The 21,551-nt window shown below is 38.1% G+C and overlaps 1 pseudogene; it reads right to left on the bottom strand.

The window, feature by feature from the left end:
* Positions 1 to 1,542: 1,542 nt before the first annotated feature.
* The window catches only part of LOC149200783 (disease resistance protein Roq1-like), a 36,910-nt pseudogene continuing 16,901 nt past the window's right edge, over positions 1,543 to 21,551 (bottom strand).

Genomic DNA, 21,551 nt, shown 5'->3' with positions numbered 1-21,551 from the left:
TTTTGGGTGCATTCAATATTATTAGTATTAGTATGAATGCTATCTCAATCCATTTAAATTTGAATATGTGAAGTTTCAAAATGCATATGAAAAGTTCACACAAATGAATAACATATCAAATTTGGAATTTGATATATTCAGCCAAACATATTATTATATAATAACTATTTTAAAAACTTATAATCATATGGTGTCTTCTTAAAAGATTATCCCAGAAAGTTTTTAGTTGAGATAACAATTTGGTTATTAGGATTGTACAAAGTTTGAACCCTTAACAAATCCAGTGATAAACACACAAATTCTAACTAGAAGTAATTATGGGTGCTATAGGACATTGCATTATACAACAAATTGACATGAATGGTATAGATAAAAGATCAATTGCATTAGGTTTCCAAAAATAAAAATATTTTACGAAAATTTTTATGAGTATTCCAAAAAAAATTGGTAAAATGTCAGACCACCTATTGTATTGAAAGAAAAAAAATTGACTTGAAAGATGATAAATTCAAAGAGAAAACAATAGAAAGAGATATGGTGCACTAAGAAAATCAGAAATGAATTTGAAAACATAAGATTATGATAATAAACTAATCCTAACGTACTTAACAATATTTAAATATTTAAACAAAAAGGATAAAAATCTACTCACAAAACCATTTGAACCATTTATAATAAACCAAGCTCTTTAATTTTCAATTTGCATTAACAAAATAAATCATGTTTTACCATGGAGGCATACCTTAATTTTAAAGAATTGTGTCATATCCTCCTTCCTTCCATTTCTGCACAATGCCAAAAACATCTTAATCAGAAAGGGTTGGCAGCGGAGGGCAAGTCGTCCACGCTGTCCTCGACAACATTCGCCTCTATGAATAGTAGGACTACAATAGAAAGGCTCGTGAAACGATTCTTGCAGCCAAAAGGGAATTCCCCGCATGAGATGGATTCGGTGCCGGAATCTTGTGGGAAATGGGAAAGGCCCAAGGGTGCCAGGTGTAGTTGAAGATGGGGATGGGGGAACCCTGTTTTTGCGGGGATGTTTTAGAAAGATTACATTGGAATTTGGAACACAATCTGAGTGCACTAAATGATTGTGATATGGCATTGTATTTTGATTAGTAAGCTTTCACCGTATTTTAGTTACTATGGGCATGCCAGAGAGATTGAGAGTGTAGAACAATTGTTGGAAACTTGAATTCCCAGTTATAAATATTCAATGCAATTATGCTTTATCATAGAGTTGTGGATTTAATATGGATATGCTCGAGAGATTGAGAGTGCAGCCAACTACTTGTATTTAAACTTATGCTGAGAGGAAAATCCCTTCAATGGTATATGTATTATAATTTTTGATGATTTAAATTTGAAATCAGATGTCATTCTGACAGGTTGCAGATATCAAAGAGAAGTAGTATGTGACGGGTTAAATTTTCTGGTTGTCGTCAAATACGTCTTGAAACCTAAAATACGTCTTAAAAGACGTCAAATTCCAGGCCTGCTTTGGAGGCCTATCAAGTTCCCTACCGAGTTTGGGAGCACCTACAAAGAAGAACACCCACTCAAGTGAAGACGCTGGAGGCTCGTCAAGTTGCCAACCCACTCTGGGAGTGTCGACAAAGCAAAGAACTGGCCCAAGTGAAGTTGTTGGAGGCCCATTAAATTCCCAATCCAATCTAGGAGTGTCTGCAACATTTGCATAACGGTGCATCAACGAAAGTGAAGATGTTGGAGGTTGGTCAAGTTGCCAACCCACTTTAGGAGCGTCTGCAGAGCAAAGCACTGACCCAAGTGAAGACATTCGAGGCCCATTAAATTCCCAATCCAATTTGGGAGTGTCTGTAACGTTTGGAGACCCATCAAATCCCCAATTGAGTCTGGAGCGTTTGCATAACCGAGCACCCACCCAAGTGAAGCCGTTGGAGACCTGTCAAGCTCCCAACCAAATCTGGGAGCATCTATAGAGTAGAGCATCTACCTAAGTCAAGATATTGGAGGCCCACCAAATTCCCAATAGAGTCTGGGAGTGTTTGCAGCGTGAAGCACCCACTCAAATTAAAATGTTGTAGGCTTATCAAGTTCCCAACCGAGTCTAGAAGCATCTACAAAGAGAAGCACCCACCTAAGTCAAGGCTTTGGAGTGACAGCAAGGTACCAACTGATTTTGGGGGCATCTGGAGAGTAGAGCACCCCTCCAAGTCAAGACTTTGGAGTCCCGTTAAATTCCCAACTGAGTCTGGGAGCGTCTACAGAGCAAAACACCTGCATAGGTCCAAACTTTGAAGACTTGGTTAAGTTCCCCAGTGAGTTTGGGAGCATCTGCAGACCGAGCAATACCTTAATCCAACGTGTCTTAAGCAATCCATATGACAGAATTCATTTGGCAAAATTTCAAGGTGACTCTCATACAGACAAATTTTTGGAGGTGCTTCAGCGTTCTAATGGACTTTGGAACTTTTGAAAGGGGAGCACGAATATACAATTCCCTCAATTTGAGAGGTGCCTGCAATGTACATTAATAAAGTGTGTTTGACACTGTAATTGTGAATATTTTGGCATTGTGGTATGCGAAGACGATTATCAAGTGCAAGCGATATTTATAATTTGGAGAAAAACAAATCAAAAATCTGCTTCAAAGAAAAAAGAAAAGATTACCTGAGATTCATGTTGCCACAGTGTTTGTAGGTGGCTCACGTTCTGTATATATAAAACTCGTAAAGTTTTGAGTGAAATCAAGGAAGGTAAGGATGAGTATGGGAAATTCTCCCAATAGAGATATATTAGTTGTGGTAACTTCCCAACCCGGAATAGGCATTCAACAAAATAGCCTTCAGCCCAAAGAAATTGTAAGCAAGTTAGGTTGAAGCTGTTCGCAAGGGTTTCCAAAGATTGTTTAGACACATTTCCGTGAACCATGCTAATTCCACGCACCTGAATTGATCACCTCGAACTTTTAAAAACAAGATGGTCAATCCTAAAAAGTTGTAATACTTCAAAACTTCAAAAGATTAACACAACTTTATTTTGAAACCCGTTGAAATCTACAAAACACTTACAGGATATCGTGTCAAAATATTATGAAGAAGGCTGTCAGTGAGCCACCAAAGCTGAAGCTCACATCCCGGAGTTTCCTTTGCGAGATCTCTGCCAAGGTCTCTAACATGGTCGTGCATTCTTATACAATTTTCACTGTTGACCTCAACAACGCATATGTTCTCTAGGTTACGAAGACCCAACCATCCTTCCCAATCAGTTGTGTGATGGAAATAATAATCCCAACCACCGCAATAAACACCCTAATAGCAACCATACTTGTCAAAAGTATTTTTGTAGGTTGCATCTTTGTTTGAAGATGGAAGGACTGAAGCCAGAATAAAAGTACCACGCGAACCATTCTGTAGCACATCACATGAAGTTTAGCAAATATGGGCAAGCATTTACAGTGCAACTATTGTCCCTACTCCATAAACACCTGCGCGATTACTGTCGACACTCAACAATAATATCGTATTAATTATTTTTCTTTGTCATGTATTAATGTCAAATTCTATGTTGAGATAAATATAGATGTAAAAGTCATTTTGTAAGTGATGGAAAGAGAGGTTGGTTAAGTTAGACACCTAGAGTCTGTGAGGAGAAAATCGTAGAGCAAATTTTGGTGGGTGCGTGAAAACAACAGTTACTGCGTTTTACTGTGTGTTATTCCGCAACCCCTTGTGAAGTGTAAATCACTGTAAACATTTGTTTTACTTGGTGAATGAGCCACAGTCTCATATAAATGTATTTTCATGAATTAGAATTTAATCTTAAATTTTTATTGTGTTGCTCCAAGCTTACTCTGTTTTACTCTATTTTTTTTGCCATGAGTGAATTCTGTGTTTTTAAAGCCTCAGGATAGCTGCGTGAAATCCTTGTATAGCTATGCCAAAATCCTTAACGCATGTGAACTCTCCGCGAAACTACTTTCCTATGCTTCTTCTCCCCTCTGTCTCTCCACCTAAATCCTATTTTCTAACATGGTATCAGAACGGGTTAAACTCTGTTAATGTAAAAACAAGTGTTTTTAGGTTAAACTCTGTTAATGTAAAAACAAGAATTTTCGGGTTAAACTTTGTTAATGTAAAAACAAGTGTTTTTACTAGAAGTTAAAATTGTTTTGAGGGTAGATTGTTTTTAGTATATTTACGAGCAAGTAGAAAGTTTGTTTTCTTACACTTAGAAATGGAAGCATCAAGCAAAATATTGACTAATCCTCAAATACCTCAGTTTAAAGGCAAAAATTATGATTATTGGGCTATTACAGTGAAGGACATGTTTTCTTCTCAAGACATTTGGCATTTGGTGGAGAATGGTTTTCAAGAACCAGCAGATGCAACAACATACAATGTCCTGTCTCAAGAAAAAAGAGAGTTGTTAAGAGATAACAGGAAGAAGGATGCAAAAACCCTCTTCTACATTTTTCAAGCATTCATGAAAGTGTTTTCCCAAGGGTTGCAGTAGCAATGAAGTCCAAGCAAGAATGGGACACACTCCAGACAACCCATCAAGGCATGGCAAAAGTCAAGACAACAAAGCTGCAAATGTTGAGAAGAGACTTTGAAATACTTTGTATGAAAGAGTTTGAGAATGTAGACTCGTTTTTTTCACATGTAATTGGGCTAGTTACTCAAATCAGGTCTCATGGTGAGACACTTGAGGAAAGAAGAATAGTTGAGAAAGTTTTCTAGCAAGATTTGAGAAGAGACAAATGATCTCTCACAGTTCTTAGTGGATGAGCTTAATGCATCACTGATTTCTCATGTACATAGACTAAATAGAGAAACAAGCTCCTCATTGGAGCATGCCTTCAAAACACAAGTATCATTTGGTCAAGTTGAGGCAGAGGAAGATCATATGCTAGAGGAAGAGGAAGAATACCACACAGAAGTGGAAGAAGCAGCCCTTCAAGCTCAAATGGAAGAGGCAGCAATCAAAATCCAAGTCAAGGCCCAAGCCAAAATCAAGCACAAGGTCAGAGGTATGATAAATCTCAAGTTCAATGTCATTACTATAAGAAGTATGGACATTATGCAAATGAATGTAGAAAGAAGAAATATGACAAGCCAAGCATAAATTTCACAAAAGAAAGTCAGAACCATGATAACAGTTTTTAGCTTGTAATGTAGCACAAGAAAAACAAAGTGATATGATATATGGTATCAAGATTCAGGGTGTAGCAACCACATGTCAGGAAACATAGAAACATTTTCCAATCTAGATGAAAGTGTGAAATCTGAAGTGACATTACGGACTGATATCAAAGTCTTTGTTATGGGAAAAGGAAGCGTTAATATCCTAACAAAGAAGGGGGAGAATAAGTACATATCAGATGTTTACTTTGTCCCCGGTTTGAAGCATAACCTCATGAGCATTTGATAGCTCATACAAAAGGGCTACAATGTCTTTTTCAAAAATGATGTGTGCATAATTTTGGATAGACCTCCATTCAGACAGTTGATTGCAAAGGTTCAGATGACAAACAATAGAATGTTTCCCCTAAAAATAAGATCAGATTTGCAGAGAGAAGGTGCACAAGCACAACTCTCAATGAACCCACAAGAGGATGCAAGAAAAGATACGGATGTCATACAAGTAAACTTTCAATCAGAGGTCAAAGATGAAAATTGGTTATGGCATTTGATATTTGGACATCTCAACTTTGGAGGTTTGAATTTTCTGCATAGGAAAAGCATGGTGAAGGGACTACCACTCATAGAAAAACCGAACAACCTATGTGAAGGACGTATCTTGGGCAAGCAACATAGAGAGACATTTCTAGCAGGAAAGTCAGTAAAGGCAAAGGCACCTTTGGAGATTGTCCACTCAGATTTATGTGGACCAATGCAGACACCAACAATTGGTGGCAGCCACTATTTATTGACCTTCATAGATGACTACAAAAAGAAGACATGGGTCAAAGTGTTTGAGCACTTTCGCCAATACAAATCTCTTATTGAGAAGAAAAGTGAACACTACATCAAAGTCCTCAGGACTGACAAAGGTGGAGAATACAATTCAAATGATTTCCTTCATTTTTGTAGGGATCATGGAATTCACAAGAAATTTACAACAAGGTATACACCTCAGCAAAATGGTGTGGCAGAAAGGAAGAATAGGACCATTATGGAAATGGCTAGTATGATGAAGGCAAAGCATTTTCCAAATGATTATTGGGCTGAAGCTGTCGCTTGTGCAACATATATCTTGAATAGATGTCCAACCAAAAGCGTCCAGAACATAGTTCCTGAAGAGGCATGGAGTGGAAGAAAGCATAGTGTCACTCACATGAGAGTTTTTGGATGTGTGGCGTATGCACATGTCCTGGATGAGTTGAGGAAGAAGTTGGATAGAAAGGGGGAGAAATGTATATTTGTTGGATACAGTGATGAATCCAAGGCATACAAACTCTACAATCCATTAACCAAGAAGGTCATAATCAGTAGAGATGTGCAGTTTATAGAAGAGGAAGCATGGGATGGAAGTTTAGAGAAGAAAGTCAATGTCAAAGCATGTATACCACATGAGGACAAAGAGGAATTAACAGCAACAAGTAATTCCTCAACATTTATTCCCACTACTCCTATTCAAGCGCAACAAAGCAGGCAACAAGAAACACCATCAACGAATAATAGGACAATTTTGCGCAACTAAGCAAGTGCTTCTCCAAGCACGCAGCAAAGTGCAACACCAAGTGATATGTCAAGCCCATCTTCAGTAGGCGTAGACCAAAATTCAAAATTCAGAAATTTAAATGAAATTTATGAGAAAGATGAGGTTGATAGTAACACTGGTCTGAATTCCTTATTTGCCTTGTTTTGTCATGTAAATGACCCAATCCATTTTGAGGATAAAGTCAAAGAAGAAAAATGGGTTTCGACAATGGAGGAAGAAATAGAAGCAATAGAAAGGAATGACACATGGGAGTTAGTGAACCTTCCGAAAGGAAAACATGTCATTGGAGTGAAGTGGGTCTATAAGACCAAAAGCAACATTGAGGGATAGATTGAAAGCCACAAAGCAAGCCTAGTCATCAAATGATATAAGTAGTAGCATGGAAGATATTACGTGAAGAATTTTGTGCCAGTCGCAAGGATGGAGATAGTGCGGGCAGTTGTGACGATTGTCGTGCAGCATAAGTGGAAAGTGTATCAAATGGACTTAAAATCAGCATTCTTGAATGGAGTGTTGAAAGAGGAAGTGTATGTTGTGCAACCGCCTAGTTATGAGGTAGAAGGCCAAGAAGACAAAGTGTATCGGTTGAGGAAATCTCTTTATGGGTTGAAGCAAGCACCGCATGCATGGTATAGCAGGATAGATTCCTACTTGTTGGACAATGGTTTCGACAAATGTGACAGTGAGCCTACTCTCTACATCAAAGAGAGTGATGGTAAGATTCTTATTGTTGTCTTATATGTAGATGATTTGATTTTTACAGGCAGTGATGATTTCCTCATCGCTGATTTCAAACAAGTCATGAAGAGTGAATTTGAAATGACTGACTTGGGACTGTTAAGATATTTTTTGGGCATAGAAGTGAAGCAAATAGAAAAATAGCATTTTTATCTCTCAAGTGAAGTATGTGGCAGACATATTGGAGGGGTTTAAAATGTAGAACAGCAAGCCACACCAACTCCAACTATCATGGGGTTGAAGTTGAGCAAAGAAGATTACAACAAGCAATGCCAATCCAACATTATACAAAAGCATGACATGTAGCTTGATGTATTTGACTACCACTAGGCCGAATATAATGTATGTAGTAAGTTTGGTGTCGAGGTTAATGGAGACACCCAAGGAGACACATTGGCAAGCAGCAAAAAGGATTCTAGGGTATGTTAATGGGACAAAACAGTATGGCGTTTTGTACACAACAACAAGTGATTTCAGGTTGGTTGGTTACACTGTGATTGGGCAAGAAGTGTCGATGACAAAAAGAGCACGTTAAGATATGTTTTCCATTTTGGTTCCGAAGCCATTTCATGGGCCTCCAAGAAGCGGCCAATAGTGTCATTGTCAACAACAGAAGTTGAATATGTCGCAGCAACAACAACAGTGTGTTAGGCAGTTTGGATGAGGAGGATGTTGAGGGATCTTCATCATGACCAAGAGGGAACGACAACTATTTTCTGCAACAACACCTCAGCAATTGCATTGTTAAAGAATTTTTTCTTTCACAAGAGGACCAAACATATTGATGCTAAATATTATTTTATCAGAGATTTGATTAACAATGATGAAATTGTGTTGCAGCACTGCAGGTAACAGGAACAATTTGTTGATATCTTCACAAAGCCATTGGCACGTGAAAGTTTTGTTTATCTCGGAAATTGTTTGGGAATTTTCAATAGGGGCAATTGTGATTAAGGGGGACTGATTGAAATAATAGTCCCAACCACCACAATAAACACCCTGTAGCAACTATACTTGTTAGAAGTATTTTGCAGTTTGTGTCTTTATTTGAAGATGGAAGGGCTGAAGCCAAAATAGAAGTACCGTGCAAACCATTCCGTAGCACATCATAGAAGTTAAGGAATTTATTGAAGTTTATCAAATATGAGCAAGAATTTACCCCAACGGTTAGAATTTAATGAAGTTTGTGCTATGTGCAGAAGGTCAGATTGGTTGTGTTGTGTCAGTGCCACTTCCTTAATTGTATATGGGGAGTTGAAGCAGATTGTAGTAGAATCTCATCACATGTTTACTCCAGCGGGTCAGTTAACATGGGTAAATGTGGGAGGAGGGTGTTACAACATCAATGCTTCTTCATGAGTCTGAGATAAGTATGAGATATCTATGCTCATATCTATTGTTATGAACTATAGATTGCATATTTGTGACATGTTTGACAAAATTCCTATCATGGATAGTAGGGTTCAAATCAATTTCTTGTACCAATGATTGCATTAGTAGCCTTATTCCATTGCTATTTATCATTTCTAAAATTTGATGAAGTTCTGGGCAGTGGCCTAAGTCTTGGCCCTTCAAAAGTGGCACAATATTTGGGGTCACTGGCTGAGAATTGGTTGAAAAAGTCCACAATCGTTGGCATGCCTTGTTGTGGGAGTGACTAGAAGACCTCTGTCACATGCATGGCTTGTCATGGGAGCAGCTGGGGGTCCAGATCAGTGAAATGTCAAGTTATCTCAAGGCTTGGTCACCTAGAAGGGTTAGTTAGCTCCTGAAGGTTATGTAGCATGTGTGGAACATCATATTGGTTTGGTTTTATCGATTCCACTTCCTTAATTGTACATGGGGAGTTGAATCACATCATAGTAGCCTCTCATCACATGTTTACCCTAGCAGACTAGCTAACTTGGGTAAATGTGGGAGAAGGGTTTTACATTACCAATGCAATAATTAACTATCCAACTTATTGTTGGGTTGTGTTATATTCTTTCCATGACTAGCTCCCCTAGTTAACTAGGGGCTTATAGGGGGTTTGACGGGGTCGGGTAACCCCCCTCTACAAGGTCTGGGGCAGCGGCCTGGGGAAATTTTTTTTGGACCTTATATTATGTGAGCGAACTTACCTATGGTTTTGTGCATGGTTTTCGCACATGGTTTTGGGCACGATGGTTTTCGGTCCATGGTATTGGATGCTTCGGCATGTATATATATGTATTGTAACATATGAAAAGAAAATAATGAAAAATAAATTTGGTAGTCCCGGTTTTGGGATCCAGAGGAAATCTCTGTGTATATGTGTTTTATGTGTTATGCTATCGCATTGTTTATTTTATGTGTTTTAGAATTCATATGTAGGTAATTTCTATATGGGGTTAAAACCTACATTTGTTATCATAGTTGTTTTGGCTTCAAGGGGACACCTTAGTTGTTGAGGGGTTTCCCTCGGGCCTATGGTAGACCCTGTTAAGTGGGAGATCTGCAGGATCGATTCTTGTGGTGAAAGAAGATGGCAAGCAGTGGAAAGATAGAGATCAAGAAATTTAATGGTCATAGTTTTGAGTTATGGAAACTCAAGATGGAGGATCTATTGGTAGATAAAGATCAGTGGATCATGGTAGATATGGGTACTAAACCAACAAGAGTGTCTGATGAAGAATGGAAGAAGTTGGATCAGAAGGCAAAGAGCACAATACGATTGTGTGTCTCAAATTTAGTATTGCTGAATGTATCAAGGGAAGCTACGACTAAGGCTTTGTGGGTCAAATAAGGGACTTTGTACCAATCTAAGTCTCTGGTGAATAAACTGTTCCTACCGAAAAAGCTGTATAACCTAAGGATAAAAGACAGAGACTTGGTGACAGAGCATCTGAATGCATTTAATACTGTGGTAAATCAGTTATTATATGTTGATATTAAAATTTCAGAGGAAGATAATTGCATCAGTTTGTCATGTTCTCTACTAGATTCGTGGGATAGTCTGGTTATTGCAATAGGTAGAAATGCAATTTTCTTGTAGTTTGATGAAATAATCTCATCCTTACTAATGGAGGAGATGAGATGGAAAAATATGGAGTGCTAGAATGGTGATGCCTTGTCTGTACGAGCACGGTTCCTGAACAGAAACAAAAATAAGTCATCGAGTGGGAGATCTAATTCTAAAGGGAGATCTAAGTCTCTAGCAAAACCTGTAAAGGTGGTGTGCTGGAAATGTGGAAAGGAAGGGCACTACAAGACGGAATGTAAATCTAAAGCTCCTGACAAAGGAAAGGGATCTAATGATGCTCCTCCTGTAGAGGCAAAAACCACCTCAGATGAAGGAGGGGATGCGTACTTGGCTTCTTCAAGTACACATGTATATCATGAGGCATGGTTGATTGACTCAGGTGCATCCTTTCACTTCACTCCCCATAGAGAATGGTTCTGCGAGTATGAAAAATATGATGGTGGTGATGTATTCTTAGGGAATGATAGGAAGGCTAGAATCATTGGTCATGGAAAAGTCAAGTTGAAGTTGCAAGGTGGAAGGATTAGAACACTTCCAGGTGTTTTGCATATTCCTGCATTAGCCATAAATCTAATTTATGTAAGCAAGCTAGATGATGCAGGTGTAAAAACAGTGTTCGAGAAATACACCTGCAAGATGGTTTTAGGAGCACTGGTATTGATGCAAGGAGTTCATATTGGAACTCTGTACAAGCTGCAAGGTAGCACTGTTGTTGATGGATGCAACAATTCTGTGGTTCCTGAAAGTGGAGAAAAGACCATGCTATGGCATTAAAGGCTTGGAAATATTGGAGAGAAGGGCCTTCGAATACTTCATGGTAAAGGTATGATAGAAGGTATCACTAATATCTCTCTGGATTTTGATTTTTATGAAAATTGTGTATATGGGTAGCAGAATCGGGTGAGTTTCCCCTCTAGTGGTAAGAGGGCGAAACAAATATTAGAGCTTGTGCACAGATATGTGTTTGGACATGTGAAGGTTCCATCACTGGGTAAGTCTGTGTACTATGTATCATTTATAGATGACTTCTCAAGGAATACATGGATATATTTCCTTAAGAAGAAATATGAAGTCTTTGACAGGTTTAAAGAATTTAAGTCTCTGGTGGAAAACCAAACAGAGAAGAAGATAAAGGTGCTAATGACGGATAACGATGGAGAGTTTTGCAGCAAGGAATTTGAAGAATTCTGTAAGAAGTGTGGTATATCACGACAAAAGACTACTCCATACATATCTGAGCAAAATGGAGTTGTAGAAAGAATGAACAAGACGTTGATGGAAAGGGCAAGAAGAATGCTCAGTGGTGTTGGGTTAGGACGAGAATTATGGGCAGAGACAGTGGAGACTGCATGTTACCTGGTCAACGGATCACCTTCATTAGCGTTGGAGGATAAGACTCCACAAGAGGTATGGACTGGTAACAAACCCTCTCTTTCACATCTGAGGGTATTTGGATGTGATGCATATGTACATGTTCTAAAGGAGAAAAGAACAAATTTGGATAGTAAATATAAAAATTGCATATTTATTGGATATAAGGATGGTTTAAAGGGTTATAAGCTTTGGAACCCAATAACAAGGAAAGTTGTGTACAACCGAGATGTGGTGTTCAGAGAGGTGAAATATATTATTAAACATGAAGTGCCATCAAAGGTACCTGAGAAGATAGAGTTTGAGCTAAAGGAGAAAGAATCAGACTCTACAGCAGAAGAGGAATCAGAAGATGAAGAGCCACAAACTCCGGTTGTGAGAAGATCAATTCGAGAAAGAAGGCAGCCAGAAAGGTATAGTCCATCTGCTTTTTGTTCAAAATTTTGTTTTATCTATTACTAATGATGATCCCAGAACTGTGAAGGAAGCAATAGATTCAGAGGATGGAAAACTCTGGAAAGAGGCCATGGTTGATGAAATGGCATCTTTGCACAAGAATGAAGCATGGGATCTGGTGGAGTTGTCGGCTGGAAGGAAACCCATTGGCAGCAAATGGGTGTTCAAGAAGAAGACGAATGCAGAAGGAAAGGTGGAGAAATACAAAGTTCAGTTGGTAGCAAAAGGTTATTCCCAAGTGTCGGGAATTGATTTTGGTGATACATTTTCTCTTGTTGCTAAGGTAGGTTCTATTAGATTACTTTTATCTGTTGTTGTTGCTTTTGATTTTGAGGTAGAACGGGTGGATGTGAAGACAACATTTCTTCACGAGGATCTGGAAGAGGAGATCTACATGAAGCAACCTGAAGGCTTTGCGATGAAGGATAAGAAATAATTGGTATGCAAGTTAAAAAAGTCTTTGTATGGGTTAAAACAGTCACCAAGGATGTGGTATCAGAAATTTGATGCATTTATATGGGGACTTGGCTTCACCAGATGAAAAGCATATCACTGTGTATATTTTAAATTAATTGGTGACCGTGTTATTTATCTAGTCTTGTATGTGGATGATATGTTGTTGGTTGGAAATGAAAAAGAAATTATCCAGGATTTGAAGACCCAATTGTCCTCCAAATTCGACATGAAAGATCTTGGTGCTGCAAACTATATTTTGGGCATGGAAATTAAAAGAGATTGGGCAAAGAGGAAGCTCTGGTTAAACCAGAGGAAGTATGTTGAGACAATACTACAGAGGTTTAATATGCAGGATAGTAAACTGGTGAAGGTTCCTATTCCTGTAGGTGTGAATTTATCTGCTGAACAGTGTCCCAAGACACAAGAAGAGGAAGATGACATGTCCCGTGTTCCATATGCAAGTGTAGTTGATAGCCTAATGTATGCAATGGTCTATGCTAGACCAGACATTGCACATGCAATGGGAGTATTGAGCAGGTTTATGTCAAAACCAAGGAAGGAGCATTGGACAACAGTGAAACAGGTTTTCAGGTATTTGTGTGGCACTAGTGATTATGATTTGTGCTACCAAGGAAGACCAAGATTGGACATAATATTGAATATTCATGGCTTTGTTAATGCAAACTGGGTTGGAGATGTGGATCAGAGAAGACCTACAAGTGGGTATGTGTTTAACCTATTTGGAGGTGCAGTCATTTGGATGAGTAAGAAACAATCTATAGTGGCACTATCAACTACGGAGGCAGAATACATGGAAGCCACTCATGCAAGCAAGGAAGCAGTCTGGTTGTAGAGATTGTGTTCAAGTATGGGGTTAGTGCAAGGATCCTTAAGGATAGATTGTGACAGCCAAAGTGCAATTTTCTTGGCAAAGAACTCCGCTTACCATTCAAAGAAAAAGCACATTGATGTTCAGTATCACTTTGTGAGGGATATGATAGAAGACAAAAAGGTGTTGCTAGTAAAGGTGGACACTTTAAAAAATATTACAGATGCATTGACAAAATTTGTGAGCTCTGAGAAGTTCTCTTGGTGTAGAGAAACAATGGGAATTGCAGGGATGGATAAATGACTAAGCTCTCCCGTGGAAAGAAAACAACAAGTGGGAGAATGTTGGGTTGTGTTATATTCTTTCCACAACTAACTCCCCTAGTTAACCGGGGGGTTATGGGGGGGAAGCCCCCTATCCAAGAGGTTTTATGGGGGCGGGTAGCCCCCCTCTATGGGGTCTGGGGCAGCACCCTGAGGAAAATATTTTTGGGCCCTATATTAGATGAGCGAACCTACCTATGGTTTTGTGCATTGTTTTCGTACATGGTTTTGGTCGCGATGGTTTTCGGTCCATGGTATTGGATGCTTCAGCATGTATATATATGTATTGTAACATATAAAAGGAAAATAATGAAAAATCAATCTGGTAGTCCGGTTTTGGGATCCAGGGGAAAGTCTTTTTGTATATGTGTTTTATGTGTTATGCTCTCGCATTGTTTATTTTTTGTTTTAGAATTCATGTGCAAGTAATTTTTGTTGGCATTATGATATAGGTATGACACAAGTGTTGTCATTAATGACAACTCTCTCAGATGGAAGATCATAGTATAGCAGGTAAACAACAAGAATCAAGAAAGTAAGGTATACGCAGGTTCACTATAGACCAAGCCGCGTGTACACACAGGTTCACTATAGACCAATCCGCGTGTACACGCAAGTTAGCAAACCAAAAGGCATGTATAACATACACACACTTTCACAAAAGGAAAGACACGTACATGTTGGAAAACTAAGTTTTGGTCCGTGGTATTTGGTCCATGGTATTTCGGTATTGGTCCATGGTATTTGGTCTGTGGTATTGACCCCAGGTCCAAGGTATTGGTCCTACGTGGTTTTGGACCATGGTATTGAGAGAGGCCTAAACTTATATAAGGAGAAGAAGATCATTAGGCCATAGTGCAAGCATGCAAGTGATGAATATTTGATGAAGGGTGAGATCTAGTATGCAAGTTATGGGTATGTGATGCTTTGCTAAGGATGCACCTATGTGGCAAATGAAGGTTGATGAACTGGGACTATGAAGACTAAAATGCATTATCATTATATGGTATGATCATGAATAGATTTGAATACTGACACATGTCTTATCCTTTATATCTTATGGTCTGGGTATATCTGAAGTTGAAAATTGCAGCAAAGGTATAAGTAATTATTTTCAGATCTGTACGCAGGTTCCCTTTGGTGGAAGAGCGTATACACGCTGGTTCGACACAGCGAAGTAGCGTATACATTATGACATTTGATATTTGAGGTTGTTGTTGGTTCTAGTGGTTGTTGCAGAGTTCTGGGTTTTGCTCTATGTTCTGGGGACTGTGTTTTGATGACAGGGTTTCAGTGATTCAATTGTTGGGTGATTCAGAGATTGATGATGCAGATATAGTTGATGGTTGTATTGCAGTGGTGACTGTGTTGTATTGATGGATGCAGTATGAAAATTTATGAAACGTGGTCCTTGGAAGAAAATAGATGGTTGTAGCCTTCTGTAGGCCGGCGCCTACATACTAGTAAATATATATTGGCTAGTACGAGAGCTAGGGGGTTGTAGCTCCCTTCTAGTAGAAGGTAGAGAACAAGAGAAGCTTGTAGCCTTTTTCAGGTGGGTGCCTACGTACTGGTATGAATCTGCACTAGTACAATATTGTAAACAGGTTTTTCTTATCTTAAAGAAAACAACAACAGGTGGTTTTTGTCCCGCATTGGGTTTCCACCTTATATCATGGTGTTCATGTGTGCTTCTTATGTGTGATGATCTATTCTGTTTTATTGCACATGTTTACTGTTTATATGGTTAATAATGTTCTGATGCACTCATATGATGAATTAACTGAATCATAAGTTTGATGGATATATGCTAGTTGCATTAAACACAGTTGCGTATACACGCGGGTTGCCTTAACTGAAGTAGCGTATATGAATTTGATAATGGAAATGAAAAGGTTATTGATTTGTTAATACTGATTCACCCCCGCCACCCACGCCCCCCCGTCCCCCGCACTTCTCAGTAATATTTCCAACATTTTTGTATGGGGTTAAAACATACACTTATGATAAAGAGTTGTATGCCTTGGTACAAAGCATGAAGAAATGGAAGCATTATTTGATGGGTAAGGAAACAACTATTCATACTGACCATAAACCTATGCAATATTTACAATTTCAAACCAAGCTACAACAAGCTAGACATTTCAAGTGGACTGTGGATGGGATTTATACAACAGCTCCATTTGGTAATTAGGTACAAGAAAGGTATATACAACAAAGTTTTTGATATGCTGTCAGGCCCTAATTTTAATGGATCTGTCATTCTTAAGCATAACTCAATCATGCATGAAATTTATATTGAACAATATGCTCAAGATGATGATTTTAAATATGTTTATGCAACTTTGATTTAAGGCAATCATGTTAAAGAGTTGGATTATCATGTTCATAACAAGTTGTATCATCTTGGAAGTTCATGTGTTCCACAAGGTGAAAGAGTCAACATCATAAGGGAAGCTCATACTTCTCTTATTACTGGTCACCTTGGTGTAGGAAAAACAGTTTGACAATTACAGAGATATTGTTATTGGCCTCACATGAATGAAAGTGTTTCAAGATATGTAAGAGGAGGTTCTATGTGTGCTAATAGAAAGCCTAGCAATAGGAAATTGGGTTTTTATACTCCACTTTCTTTCTCGTCCTTTGGAAAGTATTTCTATGGATTTTGTAGGACTACCAATGTCAAAGAAAGGTCATGATTATTTGTATGTTGTTGTGGATCATTTCAGCAAAATGTGTGTGTTGATGCCATGTAAGGAATATGTTACAACTAAAAAAACCACAAAGATGTTCTTCCAAAATGTATGGGTACACTTTTGGTTTCCCACTTCTATTATTTATGATCAAGATTCTCAATTTTTCAGGAAATTTTGATCAAGTTTATGGGAACTGATGGACACCAAGTTGAAGAAGAGCATAAAATTTCATCCAAAAATCAATGAGCAATCAGATGTAGTGAATAGAACAATATTACATATCCTTCATGGATACTGCAACAAACATCTTAAGCTTTGAGATGAAAACTTACATTACATTTAACATGCCTACAATAAAGCATTCTTCAACTAAGACATCTCCATTCGAAACAAGTTTGGGATATTTACCAAATCTCCCTTAGATTTTATCTTTGGGAAAGATGTTGCAGTGACAAGCAAAGCACTTCATTAAACAAATTCATTTGGTGCATCTGATGGTACAAAAACAGTTGGAGAAGAGTCAAGCCAAGTACAAGGCGAGACATGACAAGCATCATGTTGACCACATCTTCTAGGTGGGAGATCAAGTTTGGCTATATATCAGCAAGGAAAGATTTCAAGGTGAAGGTAAAAAGCTCAAGGCAATCAAATATGATCTTTTTACAATCTTAGAGAAGATTGGTAATAATGCTTTTCAATTAGATTTTTCACCATACATGAAAATTTATGTCGTCGTGAATGTGGAAAAATTGAGATTATATGAGACTCCTATGATTGAATATCAAGGAGAGAATGTTTAGATTCCATCCATATAATAATTTTCTCCTGAATACATAGAATAATTGTAGCAATATACTATTCTTGACAAGAGGATAAGAACTTCACGCAGAGGCAACATGGAGTATCTTCGTATGGGGCTCAAAGGAACTAATCCAAGTAAATTCAATTGGATTGAGATAAGAAAAGTGAGGGAGTTTTACTTCACTTACTTGTTGAATGAAACAAGACTTTTGGTGGTTCAAAAGCTTCTAGTGGGGAGGAATGATCTAGGGGATCAGAAAAATTCTCAAAAATGGAAGTACTCAAAATCACTCAAAACAAATGCCAAATCATAGTGTTTGTTGTCTTGTCTCTAACATCGCTTGAATCGCCTCAATCTGAAGTCGTATGAGAAAGTTATGATGTTCTGAAGTTTTTTCCAAATAACTAAAAAGTCAAATAATAGAGTTGACTAGGTTTCTGACTCGGCAATCCATATGATGATGTCATCAACTGATTATGTTTGGTACGATTTTAGACAGGCCAATCCCATGTTGACATGTGGAAGGGTCATACAAGTTGGGTTGGCGAGATTTTATTGGTTGGTGTGTTTTGTTTATGACCAATCATAGGCCACCACATGGCAGATTCTTATTCGAAATTATTTTTTCAACAGGGCCAAAGGGCCTCGACAGGGTTCAACCCCTAGACCTTTGGCAAGCCATCACAACACCTTACTAGCACACCAATGCAATGGTTCTTAACATAACATTGTGGGCATTTTTATTTCAAACCGAGTAATGGCACATTTAGGGAAGAGGGGTTGAGTAGTTATACCTAGCCCCTAGTCTTATATGCCACCACACAACCAGTTGGGAGGAGCCGAAGGTAGAGGGGTAGGGACTAGGCCCAAACCCTGGTTCTATGTAGTGCCCACAGGACCATCAGCAGGAGGCTACAACGGAGGGGCTGGGAGGATAAGCATCGGTCCTCAGTCACAAACCAACCCCATAACCAACGGTTGGAGCAACATAACTAAACTGGTGGGGACATGTGGTTAGCCTGACCCCTTACCATATGGGCCATATGACCGCTTATTGGGGCTGAAAATTGGGTGCTTAAGGGGTTATTAACGGAGTTAAAGAGGTGACATTTTATGCATTTTTTGACAGGAATCCCATCAGTGCTAGGCAAATTTGTCTTTTGGTAGGAAGGGAAAAGGCAGAATACATAGAATGGTTAGCCATTTTTGCAGAATTGCAGAACATATAACAAATCTTGGTTTCAGCAAGCATATCTTGCTCATTTTTAAGCTTTTTCAGCTTAAGAAGAGCCTAGATAGAGGTTTTTGAGCATTCTAAATCCATTGGCAGCACTATTTTTCTATTTGAGCACTATAAATTGATATAATTTCAGATTTGAGCATATAATTGAAGAGGCCCAACATTGGAAGCTAGACCCAGAGACGTAGCCCAGGAAGGGTCAACTCCAGTATCAAATTGTTGTGTTGTGTTTCTTTTATGGTTCATTTTTCTTTGTTTTATTTCTACAAACTAAGCTAAAAGCACTAAGTTTATGTGCTTTTGCAACTTGATCCATCTCCCACAATACATAGACTTGCAAAATTTTTTTTAAGAAACCTTCAAGTTTTTAATTTCAGATCAACTGGTCATTATATGAGTTAGCGAGAGTGTTTTGGTTGTTGCATGGTATCACTATGTAACAACATATGAATTACAAGTACTTTGAGGACTCCACTCTCTTCGATCTAAATTTCTTGTATGTAACATCACATTCTGAATGAACAGAAAATATTCGAAATCTATTTTGATTTCTCATGTGTATGCTTAAATCACTCTCTATTATGCTTTGTGATTTAGTCATTTGAATTAATTTAATACAGTATCCAAAACCAAATGGTTGGGGTTATGCACTCTATAATAACAATTATGGTTTTGTAATTCATGTTTGGTTGCTGCAAGACCTTGGATTGTGTCACATCACATAGTATTCTAAGAATGGAAACTTTCCATGCATAAATACTAGATTAGTTATATAAAATTTTCAAAGAAATATCAACATTAGTGACATGTTTCGTATGATGTGTTTAACCTTCAAATGTATAGGAACTTCCTCTCGAAGCTAAAAATCACATACTTTTCATTTTCACTTCCTCTCACCTTGTATCTGATGAGGTGGAAATTGATAGTGAACTACCAGTTTCAAATTCATATTAACTGAGTTTGAGCCATAGTCAGAACCAAAGCTAGTACTCGAAGCCTAGAGCTAGAGTCAACCAAAATCAAAGTCTAAGATGTAACCAGAGACAAACTCATGTTCCATGAACAAAATTTGGTTTATGGTCATCCCAAAACCAACAGTTGGTTTGTGGTCCTCCTTAAACCACCACTTAGTAGAAGACTTATTGCTTTTGCTATATAACTTGTAGGCATCTTCAAACCACCATTTCAATAGTTTGTGGTTATCTTTAAACCATTATAAAAATCACTTCCATTTAGTAGAAGACATAAACTTCTAGCAAGATTAGGAATTGCTCTAGGAATTAAATCAAGCCAAGTTCTATAGTTGGTGACTAACCTTAAACTACTATTGATAGAAGACTTTGGCTTGTACTACCTTTTTGATTTTTGATCTTCTTTAATCCACCACTAGTAGAAGACTGCGATTTGTTCTACCCCATTTGATTTGTGGTCTTCCTTAAACCACTACATTTATAGATCACATCTAGCCATTAGTTGTTATTTACCTTCATATTCCAGCTCTCTTCTTGGACTCAAATACACCCTTTGGGTTAAGGTAGGACTAGGGTAGGGGTGAATGTTGGAAACATAATCCATAGGGAATTATGTAAATTGTAATATTCACTTGCACGGAAATTGAAAAGCCACAAGTGAACATCAAGAGTCATGAGAATTCGAAGAGACCTCTTCAGATATGAAACCAAGAGTCATAATCTTACGTATTTATGTGTATCACATGACTAATATTTTAATTTCATGTTTATCTAAACTTTCAAAAGGGCCAAATGAAAACATGAGAATAGAACCATCCATTATCTTTGGTCCACAAAATGATGGATAGTTCTAATGGAAATAAATTCATAACCCTGACGGATCAAATCAATGAGAAAAGACAAAAATCATACCCCTCCTCAAATGTGATGATAAAGGGAGGGAGATGGTTACATGGAAATTTCAATGTATTCATTGTTATTATAGTGAAGATATACTAAATTGATTTAAATTTTATCATTATTTTTAAAATTGTATATACTCCCTCGATGGGGGTGTAAATGCAGATGGAATGAGGGCCTTGGAGGCTACACCCACCACCCTGAGTACACACTAAGCATTTAAAGAGGGAGGACAAAGCTTTCCCTTGCATGCAGTATCACAGTTGGTGGTGGTTTTATTTAAGGTCTTCGATGGGCGGTGAGACATTATATGGTGAGTAGAGAGGAATCAAGGTAAGGTCCTTGGCCTCCTGGTGTAGTTCCTTTGTTCATTTTGAGTGTGTGAGAATCTTAGTGTTATGGGTTGTAGTGGGTTTCAAAGGTTGGAAAGGAGGTCATGTTGGCCAATGTAAATGTCATTTGAATGCTTGGTGTTCCCTAGATGCCTAGTCTTGTTCATGGAAGCTGGGAGATTACTTTCTAGAAGAGTTATTGGGGGCTTCTAGTCTCAAGTGCAACGTGGAATCTAAGGTTATTTATTTTCTATTCTTGGTTTCCTTATTTAGGTTTTTCATCGGGTCTAGGTATGTGTGTCTAGGGGACAAATCTTTGTGTATGTATTTTCATCTTTGGTCTAGGGATTCTATTTGGAGAAATTTATTAGTTTGGTGTTGGGTTTTGTTTTGACGTGTGCATTTATGGCTTAAGTTGGGGCTTGTGAGTCCTATTCAAAGTGAATTACGAGGTTTCTGAAATGTTGGGTCATTTGCATAGAAGGATGAGCGTTGGTTGTTGAATTCATTGTCTAGTTGCACACTCTTTGTTTGTGAAGTCATTTAGTATTGGTATTGTCTTTCTCTTGTTCAATGGTTAATGGGAAAATGGTCTTGGTCGAGGAAGTTTCATCCCTTGTCTCAATTAGTGGGTATTTTGTAAAGTTTGGGTCACATGTCTGGAGCTTTTGTGATGATTTGGTCTACTGGTATCATGGTCTTGTAGGAGGTGGGTCACATCCATT

The sequence above is a fragment of the Pinus tabuliformis genome, chromosome 2_1 (genome assembly GCF_031772625.1).
Source record: "Pinus tabuliformis cultivar Carrire ecotype Pingquan chromosome 2_1, CPIR1, whole genome shotgun sequence".
Lineage (NCBI taxonomy): Eukaryota > Viridiplantae > Streptophyta > Pinopsida > Pinales > Pinaceae > Pinus > Pinus tabuliformis.
The sequence above is the reverse complement of the archived record's forward strand: the minus strand, read 5'-3'. Positions and strand labels throughout refer to the sequence as shown.